Genomic DNA, 21,835 nt, shown 5'->3' with positions numbered 1-21,835 from the left:
AGCCAGGGGGTTTTGCCAGAGGGCTTGTGCCAACATCTGGAATTTGGTTTTATCTCTCTTTTCCTTATCAGCCCATTGCTGTTCCTCATGGTAATTATAAACCTTAAAAGCCACATTTAAAATTTCAGCCTGTGGAGTCTGAGGGCCATTTTCTAGCCTTTTAAGCTTTTTCCTTTTATCTGGGGCTGACTGGGAGATAAAGTGGGTCATAAGGATCATTGTCCCATCCTTAGTTCCAGGGTCAAATTTTGTGTGGCGTCATAACACCTCTGTAAGTCGGGACAAGAAACTGGCTGGATTTTCTTTTTCCTTTTGTTGAACTTCTCTGAGTTTGTCAAAATTAACAACTTTTTGGGTAGCCCTGTTTAACCCTGCCTCTAGGCAGGTGACCATCTGGTCCCTGGAAGTTAGGTCATTAGTTTGATAGTCCCAATGGGGTTCTGCCTCTGGAACTGCCAGTGTTCCCACGGGGTGGGCACGGTTGGTGTGCTGAATCTCATCTGCATGTGTCTTAGCTGCATCCCAGACCCTTCGTCTCTCCTCTGGGAGAGGGTTGAGGAAAGGATGGTATAAATGTCATGCCAGGTGAGGCTGTAGGATTGAGCCAAATACCGAAATTCTTTAATATAAGAGTCAGGGGCAGTGGTGTAGGAACCGAGGCATTTTTCAATCTGAGACAGGTCTGTAAGAGAAAAGGGAACATGAACTCGCAGGATACCCTCCGTGCTGGCTACCTCCCGGAGAGGGTAGAGGGAAGCCAGCTGGCTTGGGGGGCTGTGAGAGTGGGTGTGTGGGGGACTCAGGGGATCCTGTAGCTTCGGGTTGGTGGAAGGGCAAGTGCAAGGGGGAGCAGAAGGAGGAGTGGAGGAAGGGGTGGAAGGAGAGGTGGGGGAAGTTGTGAGAGAAGCAGCGGGAGGAGGGGCAGGAGGAGCTACAGGGGCTGGCTGCTGAACAATGGGGGCTTGTGTCTGATAAGGTGGAGGCACATTAGCAGGATTGAAGGAAGGGAAAATGTCAGGGTCAGGGAGGGTAATTGGGGTTTTTGTAGCCAGAAGGACTTGGGCAGGGGAGCAAGAGGTGCAGAGAGAAGGTTTAGAGCAGAGACAAGAAAACACTAGGACATAGGGAATTTCCTGTAATTTCCCAGTGCGTTCACAGAAGTTATAGAGCTCCCTGAGAATGTTAGGGTCAAGTGTGCCATCTAGTAGCCATTTAGAGTTATTGTCCAATTGGTATTGTGGCCAAACCTGATTGCAAAGAAAAATGAGTTTCTTTGCCTTTAGATCAGGCGAGAGCCTTAGGGGCTCGAGGTTGGCTAGCAGATAGCCCAGAGGGGTGTCTGAGGGAATTTTGGAAGGTCCAGCCCCCATGATAAGACCTTGTCCAAGGAAGAATATGGCAGGCGTCCCCAAGATATTCCTTTCCTGGACGAAACAGATAAGTGGAGGGACCTCAAGGGAACGTTTTCACTGAGAGGATAGCCCATGCCTCAGGAACCAGTTCAAGAGCTGAGTGAGTTGGGACTAGTACTAGGGTTTTCGACCAACCGAGAGAGAGAGAACCACGACTCATGGTGCAGCAGTGTGAGGGAACTCACCAAGGGAGGACTGAGTAAATCAGCCGGTGGTGGGCAAGTTACAGGAAGCACACTGACCATGAGGAGATTCCCCGTGAGCAAGAGTGGCGATGATGGCACTAGTCTAGGAACAGGGGTTCCAGCAAAGCAGCTCAGATCCCATCAAGTTTATACAGGCTTAAGGAAGGCAGCTCCCACCTATGTAGCATTGGCAGGCTGATATAAACCCTCAGCTTGGCCCCCCTATATAGGGGATGTCTGCCTTGTGGCCAAAGTAGGCTTGGGAGGGCCTGGAGTCACAGACTGGGAGAGCAAGATCAATGCCAGAAGCTCACCTGTTCCCAGCCAATGCACCAAATGTTAGGAAAATGCCGCACACTGCACACAAAAGAGGCTCACGAGAGATATCTCATGTCCAAAAGTTTAATATGCAGGTGGGCTTGCCGAGAGAAAATGGCGCAGCAGCTTTTCTCAGTGGGTCTGGCCTTAAGTAGCATGTTGGAGAAAGCAAGGGCTAAGGACAAAGAGAGTTGGCAGGAGGAGATAAGGGACATTGGGGCTTTGTCCTGCAAGGGATGAGGCCAGCTGCTGAAGCAAGGTCTAGGGGCAGGCAAAGGAAGGTGGTGGGAAATAAGGAACAGTGGGCTTTGTTTGTAAGGGGTGAAACCAGCTGCAGCTTAGGCTGCAGAAGAGACAGTTTTTATCACTCTATAATTTCTACATAGAGTTCTTCTACTGTACAACACTTAATATTTAATTCTTAGGCCTTATACCACTTGATATTTAATTCTTAGACCTTATACCACTTGATTTTTAATTCTTAGACCTTATAATTCTAATTTCTACCTTATAATTTTTAACATAACTTTTTTTTAAAGCCTAGAGTTCTCTGTCCTTAAACTCACCCTGTCCCATGGTTTTATACCTGGCTGTCCTCAACTCACTCTCCCCCTGCACACCTTAGTTGTTTCTCATATGCATGTGCTTCTTGGAGAGTGTCTCCTTGTCTCAGGCTTCAAGTTCCCCCATAGTTAGTTACCCATCCAGGTGTCACCTTGCTTTCAGGTCCTTGTTTGGGGTGCCACCTCTCACGTGTCACCTCACTCTCAGGTTCCTGTTTGGGCTCCAGCTCTCGTGGCCCATATGAGCTTGTCCTAGAAACCTAACTGAGGGTAACAGGAGATGCAGAAAGGACAACAGACAGAAGACAAAACCTGCATAAAGATGAGTCCAGGTAGACTGTGTGCTCAAATAGAGATACATCAGCACCCCCCCACCCAGTGCATTTATTATATACAGTAGCAACACTAGGCAGGCATTTCTTGGGAGAGGGAGCATGACACTGTGGTCCTCAGGAACAGGAGGAACCTGTGACAGTTTCTCTCTGAACATAATCATCTTAGGAAAAATAGCTGTACTGCATCTTGCCCACTTCTGCAGCTGAGGCTGTGCCAATCAAGCGTGTAATTACTGGACATAACTATACTTGGTCCATTCTACATTTTGGGGCTGTGCCAAACTCAAAACACACAGCTTATTCAATATACCTGTCAGCTCCCAACATACTTCTTGTGATCTCACTCCATGGGTGACATGCTTTGGTATGTGGAATTTCTTGCTTGTGAATACAGCACATCTGGAGCCCTGGAGTGGGAGGAATGGAGGCTTTGAAAGCAGAAAAGACAAACTTACAACCTACATACATATCTATCCCTATAAATTGAACTGCTGGCATAGGAGTGGCTTTTGTTAGTTGACTTGCTCTCAAGTGGCACATTGACGTTTGCTATGTTGGAGGCTCAGCTTCTGTTGAAAAGGTGTTCAGAGGCAGAAGTAGCAAAAATTATCATAAGTGGGCAGTCCATGACATCAGGCACATATATGCCTTCGTATATATACCAAGGCCACTGTATTCACTTCGAGATTAGGTGTTCAAAAGACTGATGTGAGGATCAGAGCCAGTTGCTTGGTTCAGTTTGGTTTTGGCAGGTGTTTATTGTGCACCCTAACCTGTAATCAGAGAATTTACACTTTTTGGACGTTCGTGAGTCCTTCCTACACCTCTTGACTCACTTTCTAGTCTTTTGTCATAGCTCTTCATCAGAGTTGGGTCAATGAATATTCTCTTCTTAAGCCAGTTATTTCACTGATCTGCTTTCTGTTAAATAAGCTGTCAATTGGTGTCCCCTAAGGAGGGGCCCTCATGGACGTAATCTCATGGTTGCCACAGTAGTGTAGACAAGATGTTTTGGAATCAGTGTTTTCAGTTAACACTTGGGAAATAACTCTTTCCTGATCCTAGAACAGTATTAATGATACTTGTGAAGAATCTAGGTCTTCATGACTCTGGGCCCTACTAAAAAATGTGAGAGAGATCTTATTTCTCAATGAGAATACATTGAAGTTAACTTGTAACTCTTCAGAGGTAAAAGCTGACAGAACACAAAGTGGCCCTTGGGTAGTGCTGGCCAGTGTTGCCTGGTGTTTAGGTAGGTGTCATATTATGAGATTCAGGGAATAAAGGGTGATACCTGTCAGTTTGGCCTGGAGGGGTGATGAAAGTTCATTTTATCTAGTTAGCATATGTTGATGGTAAGCCCTATTCCTTTTGGACCCATTGGTAAGACACTTCTCATTGTCTTCGTGTTCAATGTGATGGAGATTCATAGTAACAAATTATACCACAGGTTTTTAAAATTTCTGTGCAAGTGCAGTATGAAGGCTGGCCTTCCCAATTTACTCAGCGTTTGAAAGTTCAGGGACCTCCCAAGAAGTATGTACAAATATTCCTGGGCAAGAGGATATGCATGCTTTGTAGGCTAGTCTCAACCCAGAGGTGATGTAGAATGCCAAACTGTATTCTGAGTTGGGAACTTGTATGTCACCAGAGGAATTCTGGATCATAGGAACCCCAGTGATTTGCATTGTGTAAGGGCACTCCTCTCTTGCTGGTAGTAGGTACCCGAATATCCACAGCAGAGCTGCCAGTGGGCCTTCTCTAGTGTTACAGATTCTGGGGGAGCATATTAATGATGACACTTGTATGGAAAACTTGTTTCATGGCCATTTAAAACTGGTTCAGATGTTTTGTTCTAAGTCTAGTTAGACTTTGGACACAAGAGTTAGAAGTCTTTGGCAAAAACATTCCCTGTCAAGACTTAGAACCGGTATGGGGAGGCAAGAGCTTGTTGCTTATTCAGGTCAATAGGGGATGTCTTTCTAATTGTGCCATGTCCCCTTGGGACCTAAGCCTTAAGCAAGGTGAAGAAAGATTCACTGTTCCTTGTACTGGCAAGAAGTCTGCACTAAATGGTGAACAGTGTCTTTACATCACTTGGTCTGTGTGATCAGGCAGGTCAACAAAGCAGATGAGATAACTTTGAGCTTATCTTGCACGTGGGAGGTGCATTGATCTCTAGGTGTCTGAGTCCATAGGACTTTGCACAGAGTCTCTAGCTTTCACACACGTTATCAGATGTGGGTGGTTCTGAGTCCCTGTCCATGACTTGCAGTGCAGGTGGGAGAATCAGATGTAAACTCCTGGAACAGGCATGCTGGAACGGAGTTCAGTGTTTCATTCAGGAGATGGCATCACTCAGTTACTCAGAATTCTTTTCTCTAAGGAACTTTGGCCTGGTCAGGGCTTCAGGTAGACAGCTTCTTACAGGGCTTCTAGAGAGAAATAATTAACTGTGACTGGCTAGGATGTTCCCAAAGAAATATCCAGTATACCCCCTTTCTATTCTGGTTGTTAATCCCTTGTCAGGTGTATAGATGGCAAAATTCTTTGCCCAGTGTATAGGTTGTCTCTTCAGTCTAGCGACAGTTTGCTTTGCTGGGCAGAGCTCTAGTTTCATGTAGTCCCATTTGTCAATCCTTTCTCTTAATTGTTGAGCTATTAGAGTTCTGTTCATACAGTTACTACCTATGCCTGTGTGGTTCAGCGCTTTCACTATTTGTTCCTTTGAACTGATGCTAGTACAAGAGATTGGGATCCAGTGTCAGTCTTCTGTAGGTAGAAATCCAGTTTTTCCAGCACCATCTGTTGAAGTGGCTATCTTCTCTCCAACGCATACTTTGGGCTCCTTTGTCAAAAACCAGCTGACTGTAGTTTTGTGGGTTTCTGTCAAGTTCTTCTATTGTATTCCATTGGTTTTCATGTCTTTTTGTGATAGCACATGCTGTTCTGTAGAGAATTTTCCAGATTGAGACTGTCACGAAAATAGATCTCCAGGCAATGACCCAAAGCAGAAGCTATTTAGTAGACAAGAAGCAAAAGGACCTGAATGGGGGAAAAGATGCTAAAGCAGACAAAGATCCAGGGGAGAAGCAAGAGTCAATCATCTGACTTCCATGGCAACCACCTTGGTGACAGCAGACTGCCACAGTAGGGGAGGATGTCTTGTTTTTTAAAGGTACCTGTGCATGGAACAGCATGGTGCAGTGTCTAGAACCAGCATGTTCCTATTTATCTCTTGTACGTAGGGAGAAGTGTTTCCTGTGTTAGTGGGATTTTCCAAAGCAGAATCTGAGAACAGGGGTTTGTGTCCTCTTCCATGTAAATCCATTCAAGTTGGTGTTAATGTGTGCAAAATTGTGGTGCTCTGTAGCTCCTCTTTGCAAACAATACTGTTATCTTAGGGAAGAAGTTAGAAGACTGATCTAAACACTGAGCATCAAGACACTGGTCCCTAAACTGGAAATGCAAAAAGTTATCATGAATTTAGTTGTAGATTGTAGATGTCTGTTTCTGGAATGTTCAAACCACATGAAAAAAGGATATGGATGGAATTAAGGAGAAACTTATGAAAGCAGGTAGGACAGGGTGCTAATAAGCCTATGTTCATTAGACTTATTACAACACGTTAAGCTCTTTAAGCCCTAGTCCTATGGGAGCAATAGACTGTAAGTTATGCCTCAATTATGAGCTGGGCCTTCACACTCGAGTATCTACAGTTTATGGTGTAGGTTCAATGGAGGTGTGTGTGAGAAATGTCACTCTGGTTCCTAGTACGTGCAGGCAAAACAGGCCTAACACTCAAAGGGAGTCTTCCAACAAAAAAGGCAAAGCTGCTCTTTCATGTAGACATGTGGAGGCCAGGAATGAGGAGATAAAAGTAAAAGTCCAATGGAACTAGAAGGCATAGGTATGACGTAAACATGGTGCATAAGTGATTTTGTTAGTAGCTTAAAACAAAGAGTGGTTTGCTAGAAGACTCTCCTTGTCTCTATACTTTCAAGAAATACTTTTGTTACACACCTACTCTATCATCATTCTGGCAGCCTCATAGCTTTTGTCGATGGACAACGTTCTCGGAAGATGGCCTTGTGGCATTGCTTACTTGAATTACAAGACCCACTTCAGTTTCTTTTTTGGAAGAACCAGAAAGTTTTGCATAGACACCAGTGTAAGAATTTTCTAGAGGGAACCCTAAGGCTAGATAAACAACTACTGGAAGAAAGCAGCCTGGAGACTCATCTGGGTCATCCTGGGAGAAATGTAGACACAGATTTGTGTGAAATGGTTCTTCTTGTTTGCTGCACACTGTACAAGCCTGGGTCCCAGGAGGGATATTAATCTTATAACCTTACCTGCTATATTGGCATTTCTGAAACTTGGGCTCTAGCAGCTTCCAAAAGGCTCCTTGGAACAATATCCTGCATCCTTTTCCCCATCCCCCACATCTTGAGCCACTCCACTAGCCATTTTCATGATGGGCTTTTAAGATTAGGGTCTTGCAGACTATTTGCCTGGACTGACTTTGATCTGCAGTTCTCCTTTCTCTGCCTCCTGAGTACAGGCACGAGCCACAGGTGCCCGGCCAACATTCTGCACCTTACCTATTAATGACAGCCTAACATCATCTTTTTGAAGGCAGAGTTGGCCAAATGTAAAATATGTTGTATTTTCTTGTCTTGGTAGAATTCAATGTCTACTACCTTCTAGCTTGGTCTTGTCATTGAAATTGGCTTAAGTGGTTTGATCTTTTTGCCTAAATGTACAGGGGATTTTCTTCTACTCTGAAGCTCAGTGTGTTCATGTGCTAACCATAACACTTCCCCAGGTATATGTGTTGCTGGTGTTAGAAGGAACTGCTGCCATCTTGGTTATGCTCAGAAGGTAGAAACCATGTCAAGTGGGAGATATTGCCTGATAGGAAGACAGGTGATTATAATGGAAATAAACTGATTCTAGTGAATTCTAATTGCTTAGCTTCTTCAACCACACTATTTTGATGAGGTCCCTCAGAAGACATAGAAGGAATGTGAACTAAAATAATAGTTATATCTCTTCAAAAAAAAAGACACACTACATTTAGAAGTCAGTGTATCTAGACAGGTCATTTTGTGCTATGACATGGGGGAAGTGAATGTTTGTTTTCTCAGAGTGGGGGGAGTGGAGGTATAAAAGGATGACTAACCTTTGTAGGAAAGGTAGATGTGTTATTAAAGAGTACTTGACATTGTATTTAAGACTCAGTATTATATGACATGTGATAACTTTCCATGAAGTAGATGGAAAAAATTTCAGATACTATCACCAGATTGTGTTGGAGTATAGGATTGTTATCTACCCATAGTCAGGGGGAAGTTTTCCTTTCCTATTCCATGTAGACAGCATGGTCTGATGACTTGGTGGAATGCTATGTTCTGCCCTCAGAGGGTACAGCAGTCTTCTTTGTACCTCCAGGGGATAGCTGCGTGAAGGAGCTTTTTTTTTAAAAAAACATTTAAATGTTTCACATTCTCAACAATATTAAAATCTTTGAATAATCAAAGATTAATTCAGACATGTAAACTTATACCATTTGAATAACTTAGTATATTTTGTGACCAACTATTTTTTTCTTTCAGCCAATTAAATAGAGCTTTCATATATCATATAAACATATTATGTAGACACAAAACATACATGTGAATAAAGCAAAGACCTAACAGATTTCACTTTCAAACACGTAATTATGATTCAGATTAATACTGTAATGCAACCTGTTGGTTCTCAAAGAATAGTGGAATTCATAGTCCATTTCTGAAATGAGTAAAATTAAGGACACCTTTTTATTTCGCTAAAGTTTAAGATTTTATTTTCCTTGAGTATTTTAAGAATGTGGGATGAAAACTGGGTGAGTTTCATAGCAGATTTGTTTTAAAATACAAAGAGAGGATGTAGCTCAGTGGTAGAGCTCATGTCTAGCATGCACCAGGCCAGGTTCTATCCTAACACTGCAAAACAAAAACTAAAGCATTTTTACCCCTTCCTACTTTTTCCAGTTGTTCAATGAGTGCACAGACATAGAAAACATGTAAAAACAGTGGGATGGAGATACAGGCTACTCTGTTGCCACTGCTTTCCAGGCTAGAAAATTGGCACCTTTTGCATCAAAGACAGAGGAAGTACCAATGTGGATTTTATGTACCTTAGTGCTTGCCCCAATTTAGCATCGATGTGAGTAAATCTCTTGTGGTCAATATTACCCCATTAAGGGTTATAGCTCTCCAGAGAGGGGCCGATTACAGTGCTTGGGTTAACTGGCTCAGTCTGGTAATGTGCCTCAGCAGGTTCTCCAGGGCAGCCATGGAGACGTGGTTCCCATAGAAACTGAACATGGTGACCTGGTAGCAGCATCTCAGGGTGGGCAAGATGGCATCAAGCTGTGAGTTGGTGATCTCACACTCTAAGATAAGGCTCTCAATGGTGCTAGCCACTTAATCTATCAGAGTTCAGAGCAAGGGTGGGACTCCACCCTTTCAGAGAGGAGTCTTGTAGGTGCAGGTAGCTGAGCTGGCTGGTGCTGGGACACTGGGATAGATACCTCAGTTTTGATAGCTTAAGCGGGCTTGATCTCAAAGAGGCTCTCCCAGGGCATCTATCTCCCGACATCTCATGCAGTTTCCCATAAGGAAGAGGTATCATGCATATAAAACTCATGGAGGTGTTCCAGCTTTTGCAACTGAATGGCATATTTGCAGGAATATCACTCACTTTAGGGGCAGGAGATATATAGTTGCTCACTTGTCATGATGAATGAAAATACAAAGTTTACTGATCCTGCCCAGGTAAGAAACAAATACCCTGATGGTTTCCTCATTGCAGATGTGATCCAACTGCAGCTCCTGGATGAACTCACAGCTGCATGATAGGCAAAATCTCCTGCATTTTATAAAGGGAGCCTGTCCTAATATGTAGCATCTTCAGCATAGCTTGAGTAAATCTCTTCTGTTCTGGACCCACCACAGATGCTGGGGTTGGAATTCATCTGGGAGGAATAGATCCTGGATGCAGATATCTACAAATACCCCTCAGGGCTGCTTTGCTACTATCCCTACACCATGATTTGCTGCTTGCTGCTCAGTCATGTCCTCTGGGGAGTAGGCATAGGCCATGGCCCTGTAGCCTATGATCCAGACATCTTGAGACTCATTCTGCAAATCCAGCACTTGCAGTTTCTACCTCCTGGGGTGAACTTACTGGCTAAGCAGCAGGTCAGTCCCACCCAGGGCAATCTGTAAGGTCCCCAGGTCTCATGTCTTTGTCAAGGACCCCAACTGGAGGCAGGGGAAGGGCTAGGCCTACACCATGGCCCTCAGAATCTCAGTGCCTCTGCAGGCAAAGTCCTTCTTAGAAGCTGAAGGAAGAAGCTGAAGGAAGGTAGTCTATAGCAGAAATGGCCAAGGCCTCATTCTTCAGCAGGCTCTGCATTAACAGTTTGCGGTGTGTGGATGGGGCCTCTGTGCTGAACCTGATGGATCTGCAGGGAAAGGATCCAGATGTGGACCAGGTGCCCAGGGCTCTCTGAATCCCAGGAGGGCCAGGCAGTGACTCCAGGAATCTGCTGAGGGCCACTTGACTATGGTTGATTGTGTTTATTTCTATCCCATCCTCAGTGTGCCTCTGTCATTGGTTAGTCCCACTTACATGTGTGGCCGACTTTCCCTTGTTAGGGTCTCCCACCCTTCTACCCACATGCCCACCATGACAGCTCATGGGTGGACACGTGACATAAATAGGCATGCTGATAAAATCCTGGGATAGCTACCTTGGAGTCCAGAAGTGCTCTAGAAGGAAAAAATACTGAAACAACCAGGTCTTATGAAGGGAAGAGCTGGAATTTTCTATGTAGAGGTTAATGGATCCTGAGGAGGAATCTGATGCTTGGCAGGGTAGAGAAGCCACAAGGAAGAAGTCTGGCTCATGTTGAAAATGAGTGCCTTGGACCAGCATCACTTGGCACCAACAGTGCATTTTAGATTTTACTGATCATGAGCCAGTGATTCCCATTTGAAGCCAAGTTTTTCACTTGTAGCAAAAAGAATTGGCTACCACACTGCCTATCTAGTACTCTACACAGGTTCACGGGACATCATTTCTTGTCCTACAAGCCTGTGCCTAAGTAGAAACTGAAAGATTTTTGTTGGTATGAACACAACTCCTCTCACTGGAGTTCTCCTTGCCTGTACTCATCCTCTCCCCTTCCCACTCTAATCCCCTTTTTAGCTGTCCCCACAGGTCAAGGTTGGTGCTTATATGTTAGTCTGATCCAAAACATCTCAAGGGGTGCTGAACCTGTTGGTCATATACTTCTCAAGATATAGCTGCTGACCATCCTGAGTAACAATGAGAAAGAAGTAATAGGAGATACTGAACTGAAGTTTCTTACCCTGCTAGCTCCCAGTGCATAAACATAGATCAATCTCCTGCTGATGGGCCAATTATTCCTGCACCAAAGAGGGAATCAGAAAGTGAGCCATTGTCTCATTTGGAATGATATTAAAATAGGACCACTTCTGCTTTTAGTTCTTTGTTCTTGGATCCATGTGGGCTTCCTACTACGAATGCAGTACCATCTGATTGTCTCCTCAACGTACATAAGTCACCCTGGCAAGGCATTCTAAATTTTCAACATGTCTGCTAATTTACTGCTTTTATGAATTCTGAAGACCCTATCAACACTTTTATGTGAATTTTCTTTTATCTTTTTTACATTTACCATATCATCATTTTTAAGAGGCTGTCTGCTCTGAATGATGGGTTTGTGGCATAGCCAGTGGATTCCATAATTCATCTCATTTTCTCTGATATGAATCCATTGATGGGATACTTGTGGGTTCTCAATGGACAAAAATGAGATTGATAAAGGAAAGGGCTCACTACCTGAAAGCAGAAAAGCCAGTATTATGGCACTGTTTTCCCCCTAAATCTTTCTCATAGGTTGACTGACAAGGAGACAAGAGGCTCTCTCAAATTTATTTCCACTTTTGGCTGAAAGCAAAGTTACTTACATGGCCTGGAGTGAGTGGGGACATAGAGGACTGACTGGTTGTAACTGAGGAGTTTCTAGTCTGTCATTACTTTTTATCCTGCAGGTTGACTGCACCCCTCACTTCTAATAGGACTTTGAAAAGATCCTATTCTAGTTCTTCAGGTCCTAATCCTAAGGTTTTTACTTTCACCAGGTTCCTAAGGCAATTTTATGTCTAGCCCTAGGTTTGTGCATCAGCATACTGAAAATCTGCTTGTGTAACAGTTGGAGAAACAGACCTTTACCAATGTTAAGATGGGATTATGGGAGTAGATGTGTGTGGAGGAAGCATTGCAGAAGCCCTTAGAGAGTGGTATTAGTTGTGACTGTGCAGCCACAGCTGCAGATACCATTCTCAGAACTGTCTCTAGACTCTTTTTTTTCTCTTTTTCTCCCTACCTTTGATGAGAGAACAACTGAATTACACCTGCATGCTGAAAAATTTACTGAAACTGTATTGCATTTGAACTTGGGACACTTGGTGGCATTTTTGTGTGTGTGTGTAGTTTTGTTCTACTTTATGCATCCCCTTTGATGAGACAACTACAGAACAACATCTGAGGCACCATCTCTAGGACTGGAGACTGAGACGGACACCCAAATTATTAAAACTGAAACTTCATTGAATTTGAACTTGGAGGTTTTTTGGGTTTTTGGTTTTTTGGTTTTTTTTTTTTAAATTTTCTTTTATTTTTATATATAGATATTTCTTTCATTTACCTATTTTTTTTTATTCTTATCTTTTTTTTATTTTTTATTGTCAATCCTCTCTCTGTGTCTCTAATGCCTGTTCAGCTTACTGTCAATTAGTACACTAATGCTCCCTGTTTATACCTTTGAAACTTTCTTGTACGATTCCTTGTTCTGTTTCCTCCTTCTTGTCTGTTTATTTGCTTTTCCCTTTCCTTTAACTTCCTGTTTTCCATCTCCTCTCACCTTTCCATTTAAATATTACCATTGTAATTATTACAAGCTAGAAAATACTTAATTGCACACAGTACAGGGACAGTAACAACACCAAAGACAATGACAGGAAGACAGAAAAAACAGGGAAACCAGTTTCCCCACAGCAAAAAGTTAGTACAGGAACCAGAGGGGAATGAAAAAACAGATACTCAGATCCAGACTCCAACAAAATGAAAATAAATTATGCCAAAGGACCCAATGAAGCCCACAAGAATAATTTAAAAGAAGACATACTACAAGTACTCAATGAGAATTTTATAGAGATGATACTGGATATGGTCAACCAAAATGTACAGGAGACACTCAAGAAATTCCAAGACAACAAAAATAGAGAATTTGAAAAAGCAAAAGAAGAAATAAAGGAAACAATAGAAGCACTGTATAAACACCAAAGTGAAACAGAGAACATGATGAATAAACAGATAAATGAACTCCGGACAAAAATAGACAACATTAAAGAGGAAACCACTCAGGATATGGAAAACCTCAGAAAAAAGAATGAAACAAACTGCAAAACAAAACGGAAGGCCAATCCAACAGACTAGAACAAACAGAAGACAGAATCTTGAAACTTGAAGATGAAATGGTAATTAAAGGAAAAACCGAAGAATTATTAATTAAACAACTCAAGGCCTGTGAAAAGAAAATGCAAGAACTCACCAACTCCATTGAAAGACCAAACTTGAGAATCATGGGCATCGAAGAAGGACAAGAGGTGCAAGTGAAGGGAATGCGTAATATATTCAGCAAAATAATAATGGAAAATTTCCCAAATCTAGAGAAAGATATTCCCATACAGATGCAAGAGGCTGCCAGGACACCAAACAGACCAGATCAAAATAGAACTACCCCACGACATATCATCATTAAAACAACAAGTTCAGAAACTAGGGAAAGAATATTGAAGGCTGTAAGAGAGAAAAAACAAGTAACATACAAAGGTAAACCCATCAAAATCACTGCAGACTTCTCAACCGAAACATTAAAAGCAAAAAGAGCATGGGGTGATATCTTCCGGGCACTGAGTGAAAATAACTTCAACCCCAGGATACTCTTCCCAGCAAAACTATCATTCAAAATAGATGGAGCAATAAAAGTCTTCCATGATAAGCAGAAACTAAAACAATATGTGACCACAAAGCCACCATTACAAAAGATTCTTCAAGGGATTCTGCACATAGGAAGTGAAACCCAACTTAACCATGAAAAGACAGGCAGCACCAAACTATAGGAAAAGAAAAAGCAAGACAGTAGAGAGTAACCTCAACTTAGGTACACACAATCAAACCTTCAAACAACTAAGACAACTAAATGACAGGAATCACCACACACCTATCAGTACTAACACTTAATGTTAATGGACTTAATTCACCCATCAAAAGGCACCACATGATGAAATGGATTAAAAGGGAAGATCCAACAATTTGTTGCTTACAGGAGACCCACCTCACCGACAGAAATAAGCATAGGCTTAGGATGAAAGGCTGGAAGAAGATTTACCAAGCCAATGGCCCCCAAAAACAGGCAGGAGTAGCAATAGTTATCTCTGACAAAGTAGACTTCAAACCTACATTGATCAAATGAGATAAAGAAGGACATTCCATACTAATAAAAGGGGAAATAGACCAAAAGGAAATAATAATCATCAACCTGTATGCACCCAATGTCAACGCACTCAACTTCATCAAACATACCCTGAAAGACCTAAAAGCATATATTAACACCAACACAGTAGTTGTGGGAGACCTTAACACCCCATTATCATCAATAGATAGGTCATCCAAACAAAAAATCAATAAAGAAATCTAAGATCTAAAAAATACAATAGATCAAATGGACCTAGTTGATGTCTACGGAACATTTCATCCAACTTCTACACAATATACATTCTTCTCAGCAGCCCATGGAACCTTCTACAAAATAGATCATGCAAGCCTCAGCAAATATAAGAAAATAGAAATTATACCGTGCATACTATCTGATCACAATGCAGTAAAAGTAGAACTCAACAACAAAAGTAAAGACAAAAAACATGCAAACAGCTGGAAACTAAATAACTCATTACTTAATGAAGAATGGATCATCGATGAAATAAAAGAGGAAATTAAAAAGTTCCTGGAAGTCAATGAAAATGAAAACACAACCTACTGGAACTTATGGGACACAGCTAAGGCAGTCCTGAGAGGAAAGTTTATAGCCATGAGTGCATATATTAAAAAGATTGAAAGATCCCAAATCAATGACCTAATGATACATCTCAAACTCCTAGAAAAACAAGAACAAGCAAATCCCAAAACAAATAGAAGGAGAGAAATAATAAAAATAAGAGCTGAAATCAATGAAATAGAAACCAAAAAAACCATACAAAGAATTAAGGAAACAAAAAGTTGGTTCTTTGAAAAATAAACAAGATCGATAGACCCCTGGCAAACCTGACTAAAATGAGGAGAGAAAAAATCCAAAGTAGTAGAATCAGGAATGCAAAAGGGGAGATAACAACAAACACCATGGAAGTCCAGGAAATCATCAGAGACTACTTTGAGAACCTATATTCAAATAAATTTGAAAATCTAAAAGAAATGGACAGATTTCTAGATACATATGATCATCCAACACTGAACCAAGAGGAAATTAATCACCTGAATAGATCTATAACACAAAATGAAATTGAAGCAGCAATCAAGAGTCTCCCCAAAAAGAAAAGCCCAGGACCTGATGGATTCTCTGCTGAACTATATCAGAGCTTTAAAGAAGAACTGATACCAACCCTTCTTAAACTGTTCCATGAAATAGAAAGTGAACGAAAACTGCCAAACACATTTTATAAAGCCAGTGTTACACTTATCCCAAAACCAGGCAAAGACACCTCCAAAAAGGAGAACTGTAGACCAATCTTCTTAATGAACATTGACGCAAAAATCCTCAACAAAATAATGGCAAACCGAATTCAACAACACATCAAAAAGATCATTCACCACGACCAAGTACCCTTCATTCCAGGGATGCAGGGGTTGTTCAACATACGAAAATCAATAAACATAATAAACCACATTAATGGAAGCAAAGACAAAAACCACTTGATCATCTCAATAGATGCAGAAAAAGCCTTTGATAAGATCCAACATCATTTCATGATAAAAGCTCTAAGAAAACTAGGAATAGAAGGAAAGTTCCTCAACATTATAAAAGCTATATATGACAAACCTACAACCAGCATTATACTTAATGGAGGAAAACTGAAACCATTCCGTCTAAAATCAGGAACCAGACAAGGATGCCCACTATCTCCACTCCTATTCAACATAGTACTGGAATTCTTAGCCAGAGCAATTAGGCAAAAAGAAGGAATAAAAGGAATACAAATAGGTAAAGAAACTGTCAAAATATCCCTATTTGCAGATGACATGATTCTATACCTTAAAGACCCAAAAAACTCTACTCAGAAGCTTCTGGACATCATCAATAGCTATAGCAAGGTAGCAGGATATAAAATCAACATAGAAAAATCATTAGCATTTCTATACACCAACAATGAGCAAACTGAAAAAGAATGTATGAAAACAATTCCATTTACAATAGCCTCAAAAAAATCAAATACCTAGGTGTAAACCTAACAAAAGATGTGAAAGACCTCTAAAAGGAAAACTATACACTTCTGAAGAAAGAGATTGAGGAAGACTATAGAAAGTGGAGAGATCTCCCATGCTCATGGATTGGTAGAAGCAACATAGTAAAAATGCCTATCCTCCCAAAACTAATCTACATGTTTAATGCAATTCCCATCAAAATTCCAATGATATTGATTAAAGAAATTGAAAAATCTACCATTAAATTTATATGGAAACACAAGAGGCCACGAATAGCCAAAGCAATACTCAGTCAAAAGAACAATGTAGGAGGTATCACAATACCTGACTTCAAACTATATTACAAAGCAATAACAATAAAAACAGCATGGTACTGGCACAAAAGTAGACATGAAGACCAGTGGAACAGAATAGAGGACCCAGATATGAAGCCACACAACTATAAACAACTTGTCTTTGACAAATGAGCTGAAAATATATGATGGAGAAATAGCAGCCTCTTCAACAAAAACTGCTGGGAAAACTGGTTAGCAGTCTGCAAAAAACTGAAACTAGATCCATGTATATCACCCTATACCAAGATTAACTCAAAATGGATCAAGGATCTAATATCAGACCACAAACTCTAAAGTTGATACAGGAAGGAGTAGGAAATACTCTGGAATTAGTAGGTATAGGTAAGAACTTTCTCAACGAAACCCCAGCAGCACAGCAACTAAGAGATAGCATAGATAAATGGGACCTCATAAAGCTAAAAAGCTTCTGTTCATCAAAAGAAATGGTCTCTAAACTGAAGAGAACACCCACGGAGTGGGGGAAAATATTTGCCAGGTACACATCAGACAAAGGACTGATAACCAGAATATATAGGGAACTTAAAAATCTAAATTCTCCCAAAACTAATGAACCAATAAAGAAATGGGCAAGTGAACTAAACAGAACTTTCTCAAAAGAAGAAATTCAAATGGCCAAAAAACACTTGAAAAAATGCTCACCATCTCTAGCAATAAAGGAAATGCAAGTGAAACCACACTAAGATTCCACCTCACCCCTGTTAGAATAGCCATCATTGGCAACACCACCAACAACAGGTTTTGGTGAGGATTCGGGGAAAAAGGAACCCTCTTACACTGTTGGTGGAAATGTAAACTAGTACAACCACTCTGGAAAAAAATTTGGAGGCTACTCAAAAACTAGACATTGATCTACCATTTGATCTAGCAATACCACTCTTGGGGATATACCCAAAAGATTGTGACACAGGTTACTCCAGAGGCACCTGCACACACCCATGTTTATTGTGGCACTAGTCACAATAGCCAAGTTATGGAAACAGCCAAGATGACCACCACTGATGAATGGATTCAGAAAATGTGTTATCTATACCCAATGGAATTTTATGCAGCCATGAAGAAGAACGAAATGTTATCATTCGCTGGTAAATGGATGGAATTGGAGAACATCATTCTGAGTGAGGTTAGCCTGGCCCAAAAGACCAAAAATTGTATGTTCTCCCTCATATGTGGACATTAGATCAAGGGCAAACACAACAAGGGGATTGGACTTTGAGCACATGTTAAAAGCGAGAACACGCAAGGGAGGAGTGAGGATAGGTAGGACACCTAAAAAAATTAGCTAGCATTTGTTGCCCTTAACGCAAGAATCTAAAACAGATACCTTAAAAGCAACTGAGGCCAATAGGAAAAGGGGTCCAGGAACTAGAGAAAAGGTTAGATCAAAAAGAATTAACCTAGAAGGTAACACACACACACAGGAAATTAATGTGAGTCAACTCCTTGTATAGCTATCCTTATCTCAACCAGCAAAAACTCTTCTTACTTTCTATTATTGCTTATACTCTCTCTACAACAAAATTAGAAATAAGGGCAAAATAGTTTCTGCCGGGTATTGAGGGGGTGGGGGGGAGAGGGAGGGGGTGGAGTGTGTGGTAAGGGAGGGGGTGGGGGCAGGGGGGAGAAATGACCCAAGCCTTGTATGCACATATGAATAATAAAATAAAAAAAATAAAAATGTACATCAAGCAGGTGGCTCATGCCTGTAATCCTAGCTACTCAGAGCACAGGAGGATCAAGGTTTGAAACGAGCTGGGGCAAATAGTTCTTGAAAAAACTATCACAAAAAAGAGCGGGCAGAGCTGGTTAATTGGTAGAGTTCCTGCCTAGCAAACATGAGGCCCTGATTTCAAACCCCAGCATCACCAAAAATAAAGTAAAAATTAAAAACATTTTTCCTGTTAATGACACTTATGTAAAAATGCAAAAATACACAAAAAGTTGATAATGACTAAAATGCTGCTCCTCAGATATTACTGTCCACAGACTATCTTTTCACTCTTTTATGGAAGTGTAAATCCCTAAATTTTCTTTCCTCTTTAAGTGGGGCCCTAATTTACATACTCCTTTACAACTTATTTTTCTCTGTAAACAACCTACCAGGGGCACATGTTAGTGTCAATAGGTGTGGAGCTGGTTCCTTACTTTAATGCGGAGTGTTTCCTGGTATGCTGATATAATCATTTATTTAACTGATCCTCTGCTGATGGATGTCTGTTATTTCTAACTGTTCAGTATTTTTAATCAAAGTGGCAGTCAACATTTTTGTACATACATTTCTGCTTATCTGTGGCATCATTTAGGATACATTTCCAGAAGTGAAATTCCTGGGTGTAAGGGAATGCACATTAAAAATTTATATATCATAGACCTCTTTAGAAGGGGAATATGGATTTACACTTTCATCAACAATGCATGTCAGTGATCCTTTCCTGCCAGAGAATTGTGGCAGGGATGGCGGAGGAGGGCTCAGGAAAGCACAGGAAGTCATTAGAGTCCTAAAGGACTCAGAGGAAGGTGTCACTAAAAAGGATGGGAGGAAAAAGCTAGGCTCAGAAAATAACCTATGACTGCCTTTCATTTAGTCCCTTATTGGGCACCATCCATCCTATGGCACCAGAGCACCCACACTCCTTCCCAGAGGATGTAGCACACAAGCCATTGCAGCCAGCAGCTGTACTCTAGCCTGAGAGGCCAAAGCCTTTCTGAGCAGCATTCGAGAAAACCCTGCCTGGCCTGGGCTCTTGTCCTGTCTTGCACATCACAGGAGCAAAGTTGACTCGAGGAAAGCAGATCAAAGGCTAGTCAGGCTGCAAACTCCTTTAAGGAGTGGTGCTGTGCCTGAACTTGGGGCCTGGTTCCAGCAGCAGACATTCATCTTGGTTGTTCCAGGGAAATATTTGATGCCATTTTTGGGTGGGGCATTGAGGGAAGGGAAGGAGGTGAGGATGACAGGGAGTCATATTTTACTTGCATCTATGATGTGTTATAGCAGCAGTCATAGTTCTCCCTTTCCTTTATTAAAAACTAACTTTTTGCAAAATAGTTTCTGCTGGGTATTGAGTGGGGGAGAGGGAGGGGGTGGAGTGGGTGGTAAGGGAGGGGGTGGGGGCAGGGGGGAGAAATGAACCAAGCCTTGTATGCACATATGAAAAATAAAAGAAAAATGAAAAAAAAATAAAAACTAACTTTTTCTTTTCCTTTCTTTTATGGTGGTGGTACTGGGGTTTGAACTTAGGTCCTCTTGCTTGCTAAGCAGGCACTCTACCACTTGATCCATGCTCTCAGTCCTTTTTGCTTTAGTTATTTTTCAGAGAGGGTCTAGTGTATTTTTTTTCCTGAGCTGGCCTTGAACCCCAATCCTCCTGATCTCCTGAGTAGCTGGGATTAGGAGCCTGAGCCACCCCATTCAGCATGGTCTCATGCTTGTTAGGCAGGTGCTCTGCCACTTGAGCCACGCTTCCAGCCATCCAGCTTAAAAATTAATTTGTCTTCAATTGAAAGTTTTGAGAACGTAACTTTTGTTGGGAAAAATCCTTAAAATACTTCTCTAAATCATGTCCACTGTTCACTCATTCTTTTTTGTAGTACTGGGAATTGAACCCAGGATGTTGTACTTGCAAGTTCTGCACTATTTGAGCTATGTCCCCAGCCCTCTTGTTGCTACTTTTGTTTTTGAGATAGGGTGTTGCTAAATTTTTCCCATACTAGTCTTGAACTAATGATTCTCCTGCCTCTGCCTCCTGAGTGGCTGGGATTGCAGGATGCACCAGCACACCTGGCCACTATACATCCATTCTAATGTACCAATGTCTTCATGATGTATGTGCTACCTGCCAGCTGTTGTCACAGAGCTTTGCATTTCTCACATAGCTTTGGAGGATTTCTCTCTCCATCCTGTGTGTCTTACACTAAGTAGCTTTAGAGCACAATGGTGCAGCTGTTTCACAGCTGTTGTGGGGATATAGGACAGTAATTCTGTTTGGGTTTCAATGTTATGACTCCTTTATTCAGTTTCCAGGACACTGAGTCCTAAGAAGAAACACAGCTACTCAAGCAAGAAGTGAAATGAACCAAAAGACAGAGCAAAGAGTACTTGGTTTGCTCACCCAGGGCCAGCCCAGCCCAGAAAAGGCTGCTTTCCTTTCTGTCATGGTGCTGTGAGAAAACATTAGGAAAAATGGCACACTGGAGTGCAGTCTAGTCATCTGTGTGTTGAAACCAACGAGATTGTCTGTTCCCAGAGGGCAAATATCTGCCATATTCAAGGCCATGAAATTATGCTCTATAGATACTTGTTATTTTATTAACTGGTAGAAAGTAGAGATGGCCCAGAAACTGCACATCTTGAAGTCCTGAGGGCCCTTAGGCAACCACTCTAAAACTCTGCCATTCACAAGTGCTTTGGTATTTAGCCCTGGGAATTTGGTAGCATTGTTTTTTCTAGTAGACTTTGTACACATTGAGCATTCTAATCCCAAATCTGAAATCTGAAATGCTCCACAATCCAAAACATTTTGAGTGCTGATATGGCACCATAAGTGGAATTTCACACTAAGAAACTTTGTTTTAGGCACAGAATTATTAGTATTACATAAATGTGCATAAGGTGTATGTGGAACATAAATGATTTGGTGTTTATTCTACCTCCAAGATATGATTATGTATATAATCCAAACTCCACCCCCCCAAAAAATCTCAAATCCAAGCATTTTGGATAAGGACTACTCAACCAGTAGCATATTCATAGAATGAAATTTTGAAGACAGTTCAGAATTTCCATAGCCATCATCATTTAATAATATGGGATGTAAAGGAGAACGGTAAATGGTATGCTTGGTACAAGGATGCACAAAGGGGAACAGACCGACAGGAATGTAAACACTGCAGAGGGAGAAGAGGCCAGGGAAGGAAGCGGGGGTGGGGGGGGGTGGGGGAGGTGGGGGGGTGGGGGGATGGGGGGGTGGGGGGTGGGGCGGTGGGGGGGATGGGGGGGTGGTGGGGGTGGGGGGTTGGGGGACACAGAGGATGAAAGAAAGGAACATGGTGGGG

The 21,835-nt window shown here is 41.7% G+C and overlaps 1 pseudogene; it reads right to left on the bottom strand.

Annotated features, from left to right (window-relative positions):
• Positions 1-407: 407 nt before the first annotated feature.
• Positions 408-21,835, bottom strand: part of LOC109680996 (WD repeat-containing protein 70 pseudogene) — a 31,751-nt pseudogene continuing 10,323 nt past the window's right edge.

This window comes from Castor canadensis, chromosome 9, assembly GCF_047511655.1.
Source record: "Castor canadensis chromosome 9, mCasCan1.hap1v2, whole genome shotgun sequence".
Lineage (NCBI taxonomy): Eukaryota > Metazoa > Chordata > Mammalia > Rodentia > Castoridae > Castor > Castor canadensis.
The sequence above is the reverse complement of the archived record's forward strand: the minus strand, read 5'-3'. Positions and strand labels throughout refer to the sequence as shown.